The following is a 6,965-nucleotide window of genomic DNA, read 5'->3' as shown; positions in this document are numbered from 1 at the left end:
CACATGTCGACGTATCATAGGCGCCTTCTGTCCAATGAGTGGATGACATCTGTCCCAGCGATGAGCCGACACGTGTTTCCTCCAGCCAATGATGATTTTACACGTGGAAAATCCCCATTGGTCGGGGCTGTTAACGGGTTATCGGATCCAAAACCCGACCCGATAGCTTAACGGCGTTCCGTTACGGTGGATGCCACGTGTCGGTCACCCTTGACGAAAGCACTTCTGTGACACGCGATTTATCGTCATGGAAGTGGACACTTCCGTGATGATAATTTTGGTAATGTCATGGAACACTTCTACGACAGCACAGGTATGACTATCTTGATTCTGTCATAAATTTTGTCATGGATGTACATGCATGACAAAAAACGCGACCTACTGTGACAAACACGTATCATCACGGAAGTGTATTTTTTTTGTAGTGTAAGTAGTTGTAGATGCTTAAGTACCTAGCTAAGGTTCATCTAATTAGATGTTAACTAGATGTTAGGACATAATTTAGGGCAGTAGGGTTTAACTAGATGTTAACTAGATGTTAATTAGGGCAGTGTTTAGTTTGTACTGATATTTTATTAGGACAGAATTTTAGGACATAATTTGGATTGAGTTCTAGGGTTCATAATTTGAAATTTAGGACAAAATTTGAGTTTTTGAATTGAGTTTTAGAGAGCATGAGATTTGTGTAGATTTTCTTGAAGTGTCAAACACTAGGAGATGCAAATTTGAAGTGGTCATGTTATATGCAAATTCCTCAATAGTGTTTGCTCATGTTTATCTACTATTGTAGTTGCTCATGTACATGTTCTTAAGTAGCCCTGTTATATGCAACATTGAAGTGGTTCGATTGTGCCCAAGTGGCCTTTTGTTGTTTCCAGGGAATGAAGCCGAGTGGCCTATGTTTTGCCGGAATGTTGATTCAGTTCCGTTCCGGTAAATTTCAGGTGCTCGATTTGTCCACTTTTTAGCAAAGGTCATGCCGAAATTTTCCGTGAATTTCGGCATGACTTGTGCTATAAACTAGGACATATCGAGTGCCCGGGATTTGCCGCACCGGGAAGGAATCAACGTTCCTGCAAAACATAGGCCTTTTTATGTCATTTCATTTTATTAGGTCTAGAATTAATTGACTAGATTTAATTGTAGGAAACATGGCTAGCAACGATGAAGGACAGGGTTCTGGTGATTGCGACGGCGTCTACCTGGCGGCAGACGAATATTTGAACCTTGTCGACGAGCAATGGTTGTTGTTGCTAGGCCCACTTGTCACATCCGAGACCGGCATCGAGACTGGCATTGAGACCCAGACCGGCACCGAGACTGACACCGAGACTGGCGAAGCCGGTATAGAACCGAAACGGAAGAGGAGACGTCGACGCCCAAACCAGCTCATCACTACTAGACTAGTGGTCATGGAGGTGGACAACGGCAATTTTGAGCCAAAAGAGCCCGAGGAAGCGCGAGCATGCTACGACAATCAAATAGGCTGCAACGTACGGACAACCGCCACCATCAACGATGAGAAACTAAAGAAGATAGAAAATATGAAGCACTCCCTCCTAACCAAGCTGCACCAGGTATTCTTGTTCCTAGGCCGGGATGAAAAGAAATATAGTGATCCAGATAAAGACCCGACAATGAAGAAGATAAACAAACGCACCATGAGCAAGTTTAGCGACGCGTTGGCCGCTTGGAAAGTAAGGGTGAAAGAAAGGATCATCGACAAAAAGGAACCCTACTCCGAGATTGTAAAGGATAATCCGACAATTATGGAAGAGCAGTTTGAAATATTCAAGGCGGCTTGCGATGCCGAAGCTGCCAAAGAAATTTCGAAGGACATGAAGGGGCTTCAAGAGAGGAACATGGGGTGCCACCACCTCGGAAGCCGTAGTTACGTTGGGAAGAGGTCCATATGGGCCAAGGAGGACGTGAAACGTGAAAGTCTGGGCATCCCAGTCCCCTTGGCGGAGTTCACCGTCCCGCAGGAGCGTGAAGTCCTCAGGGCCCGGTACCGTTGGGACCCAGTGAAGAAGGTTTTCGAGATGGACGCGGTCACGACGGAGTTCATGAGACTGCTGGTAATTTTAGCTTATGATCAATTCGACTGTACGTTTAGTCATATTTGTAAACGATCCTTGTTCCTTTTGCAGAGAGAGCAACGCATGATTGCGGCAGAAAGCGACTCGCCGTCTGAGGCATTGGCGAGGCCCAAGTGGGGCACCCCATTCAACCGGGCCTTGAACATATTGAAACGACTCCCGGTGGACACTCGGCCGTCGTATGGACGCGTGCACGGCGTCGGAGACAGCGCCACGTGGAAGAAGTACTACCGTGAGACCACGGAGGAGAGAAAGGAAAGACGAAGGTTAAATGAAGAAAACATCGACAAGAAGATTGGGATTGCGGTTGAGAATAAATCAGTTCAGACAGTCAAAGCAGCGTTAGCTGCCGCAAAACAGGAGATTGCAGCTTCGTATGGTGTCTTGGTTCTGGCTATCGTCAGTTGGAGCAGGCAAAATCCAAATAAAGATGCAGCGGACTTTCCGCTTGCCGACTTCTTAGGGAGCAGCTCGACTAGCATTGCACCAGTACCTGCTCCCGCACCTGCTCCTGCACCCGCTCCCGCACCAGCTCCCGCACCTGCTCATAGCAGCCCGTCCTCCGTCTCGGACGTTCTCGGCGATGCTTCGTCTTTGGCTGAGCTCGACGCCCTCACAGTACCTATCACACCGGCCCTCTTCAATAAATGTATAATCTCCCGTTTCCGTTGCCTTTCGGATGTCTCACGTCGCAGACATGTCTTTGCAGGCCGACGTAACCCCGTGCACCATATTGTACCCCATCAGCGGCCAGAAGGTGGACGTGGGGAAGGCGACGATAATGAAGCCGAAGGAACAATTGTTTCACAGCCGGCCGATCCCCCCTGACGTCTTCAAGGTTTCTGTGGCTAGTGTCAAACCGGGCCACAAGAATTTGGCTCCTCCGGTACTAGGGGGAGATGAAGACGAGACCCCGCAGCGGCTTGGCGATTGCAAGAGGTGGATCCTGTTGTGGCCAAAGAGTCTGCTTCGTCTGGAGGCGGCCGGGAGCACACCCACGACCACGCGGCCTCAGCAAGGTATGAACATCAACACCCCACCTACCCAATTAGCATCGCATGTCGTGTCGGGTGATAGCGGACGGGGTGAGGAAGAGGCTCCATTAGTCGCTGATGATGTCGCCGCCGTCGAAGAAGCAATGCATGATATCGATGCCATAGATGAGCATGAGGATGACAATGACACTCTACAGTTTCTCAATATTGGCGCCTATGACAATGGAGGATTGATGGCTTAGCAGTATGAGTACTCAGGGTTTGAGCGTCATGAGTCGGTGCCTGAATTGCCACCGCCGGAGGCTGAACATATTATAGACGACCTTCCAGTACCAAAAAAGAATAGGAATAGAGCGAGGAAAGGCAACAAAGCTACTTCTATGGTCCAGCCGCCTCCGCAGCCTCGGGTTCAAGACCGTATACCTATCATGGGTGTGGCGAAATACCATATCCCCGATGAACCAATCCTACCTAAAGCAGCGGTAGATGCCAGCAATCTAAGGAGACTTCATGACGATGTGTTATGGAGAGAGAAAAGCCTAATCGCCTTGGAAAATCCAGGATACCCACTACGTGGTTAACGTGCCACGACAAAGGTTGTATGTCGACACATTCCTCGCGAAGAAGTTCTTCCTTCGATTCGATTACATCTTCGACATGTTTCACTTGAAGAAGCTGGATTTTACGTTTGTCCGCCTTTTTGCCTTGTACATGAACTACATCATCGGGATTGAGCAGATACCTTATATGTGTGTCGCTAACCCGTACTTGATGCACGAGGGCTTCTTGGCAGTCTGCCCATAGCACCGTGAATACGCGAGGAACTACATCGCCGATTTCATGGTCGCTAATAAGGACAAGGAGACGATTCTCGTGCCTTATCATCCCATGTAAGTCATCCGCGCAGATATCCTTCCTTCGATTTCAATCATTCATTTGCACGGTGGAGGCTAATTTGAGGTGTACTTATTTTGCGCAGCCACGGGCGCGCCGTCCTCATCATCCTTTACCCCCGATTCTCCCACGCTCTTTACTTGGACTCGTCAAAGAACATGAACAAAAAGGATTACACCCACATCAAGTCTGTTCTCGACAGTGCTATCTTTTTCTATGGCGTACGGGGTGGAGAGATCAAGACCAGGAAGACAAGGAACCACAGGCCCGCCTTCAGCCATAAGACCGACTTCTGATGCATCCAGCAACCGAGTGGTGCTCTTAGTGATGGATTCTATGTCCTACACCAAATGCTGGGGTACAGAGAGGATCAGCAGAACCTTCGCATGTCACCTACATCCGGCGATTCCCGTATTCGGCAATGGGCAAAGAACCTAGGAGATATCCTGGATCATCGACTTCGAGCTGAGTTCTATCACATCCAGCGTGAAATTGCCCAGATCATCATGAAGGAGGTTCTCGATAAAACAGGGATGTTCTACCAGGAAGGGCAAATGTCGCTGGAAGACGTCCGAACACGGGTAGCCACTCAGCGTCTCGACCTGAAGCCTTTCACTAAGCTTGGGGACTATCTCCCTGACTTGGATGGATGGCACGACATGTTGGAGTGATTGACGACATATGACAATGTGTCCGTTTAGTCCATACTTTATGTATGACGAAACTTGGAGTTATGCACGACAAAACTTTATTTGTGATGTAATTAAACCGTCCTCCTCAACTAGCGAAGATCACTCTAGTTAGGGCATTTTGGGTACGATGAACTTTGTTATTTATGCTTATGACATGTTGCTTCTATTTTTGCCAAGTCTGTCTCTTTCTATTGCTCAACTATATATGTTGCATTCATAGACTCATGTGACGATGCAGGTGCATAGATCATCGTTGGTGAAGAAGTGCTACGCCAGGAGTATACGACGGGTGGCCAGAGTGTCAGGCCCAGGTGTACCGGTTTCCGGTTTCCGAGCGACAGCCAGTAGTTAGTTTAGGTTCACGCTAATGCGAGAGAGGGATATGAACTGACGCCTCAAGAAGTACTACATTATGTATGATGAGACATGTCATGTAACTTGTATAGCTATATCGTGATTATGATGTGACGACATGATTTGTGTTGGATGATATGATTAGACTATTGTGTGTATGATATGATGAGCATATTGCATGTTTATCATATGATTAGAATACTGTATAAAACCTGTACAAAAATATCGCAAATACGCAGCAAAAAAAGATATGAGAAAATATAGTAGTAGCGCTCTTTAGCGCTGAACAGGAAAATGCTACTGCTAAAGCACTTAGCAATAGCGTGGGTTTGGAAAGCTCTACTGCTAAGTAGGTATAGCAGTAGCGCGTGTCAGGACGCGCTATTGCCAAACGTTAGCTGTAGCGCCATATCAGTAGCGCGGCACCCCGCGCTACTGATAGGCCAAAAACCCGCGCTACTCCTAGGCTTTTCCCTAGTAGTGGTTGTGTACTTGTGAACTAAGTTGGATTTAGTTGAACTCTACTAAGCTATCTACTATGTAAGAATCTACTATGATGTGTAAGAATTAGTTGAACTCTACTATGATGTGTAAGAATCTATTAAGTATATAAGAATCTATTAAAGTACTCAATCTATTTAGTATTATAGATTTGGGTGCTTTTTTGTACAGAGGTTTTCATCTATAGAGAAGCACATCGATTTAGGCAAAAAAAATCCATGTCCAAATTAGCACACTCAACTATCAAATCCATGTCCAAACTGAACCCTGATCGTGTTTTAGGCCAAAAAACGATGACATGGCAGTAGTCTACATGGGATTGACCTGACTTGTGGGCCAGCTAGTGCTTTTGTTGACTGGTGTTGTCGTGTTAAAAGGATTGGGGGGAGTGGGGAATCCTGGAGGTGAGAAGCTAGGGTTAGCGGCGGCAGGGATGACAAGGCGCAGAGCGCGGCGGCGGCGGCGCGATGTCATGGGGTCTTCGGCCTCTTCTGCTACCAGCTTCCGCCGCGCCAGTGGAAGGAGGGACACGGAGTCGAGGTCTCATGTTGCTTACAGGCAGAGCCCAATGGCGTACGAGCCGCCGAACATGTGCCACTGCGATCCGCCGCGGAAGGCACCGCGATGGATCTCCTAGAGCCATCAAAACCCCGGGCGGAGGTACTACGCCTGTGTGGATGCAATGGTGAGCCCCATTTCTTGTGCTCATATAATTTTCTTCTGGCCGTTTTTGCTCATACTATTTGATTGACTTCTTGCCACATTTGTGTTGAATAGCATGGTGGATGTGGCTTTCTGGAATGGCATGATGATCCTTTGCCTAAGTTTTTAAGTGACTTGATTGGAGATTTGAGAGATGAGGTGGGGAGGCTGAAGGGTCAAGGATTTGTGGCTCGTACAGAAGATCAATACCCGAATCGGCGTGTCTCTAGAAATGAAGCTGCTTTAGAGAATGGGGTAATGTCTCTGCAGGTTCAGTTAAGGGAGAAGAATGCAGAACTAGAAGCAATGAAGGGCAAGTATATGATTTGGTGATGGTTTTCGTTGTCTTTGTGCTAGGTGTAGTCTTAGGAAAAATGCTACTGTATTGAAGTTCATTTACTTGTGTCAGTTTGAGTGCTAGAAACTGGGTTAATTGATCATTAAAGTGATCTGGAACTTGGTTTTTAATGTGCTAGGTGTAGTCCTAGGGTTTGTAATGGATCAATAAAGTTATGTGGAACTGGGTTTGTAATGTGCTAGGTGTAGTTCCAAGGGAATTTGCAGTATCTATTTTGTATGGATTCTATGGTAATGAGCTATGCTGTGAAACCATTTGTGAGAATTATGCTGGCATTTGATAGCAGCAACTGCTGGCATTTGAACCATTTGATGGCAGCATCTGCTGGCATTTGAACCATAGTAAACACACAACAATTTGAAAACTTACT

This window comes from Triticum aestivum, chromosome 5D, assembly GCF_018294505.1.
Source record: "Triticum aestivum cultivar Chinese Spring chromosome 5D, IWGSC CS RefSeq v2.1, whole genome shotgun sequence".
Classification (NCBI taxonomy): Eukaryota; Viridiplantae; Streptophyta; class Magnoliopsida; order Poales; family Poaceae; genus Triticum; species Triticum aestivum.
This window is presented reverse-complemented; position numbering follows the sequence as displayed.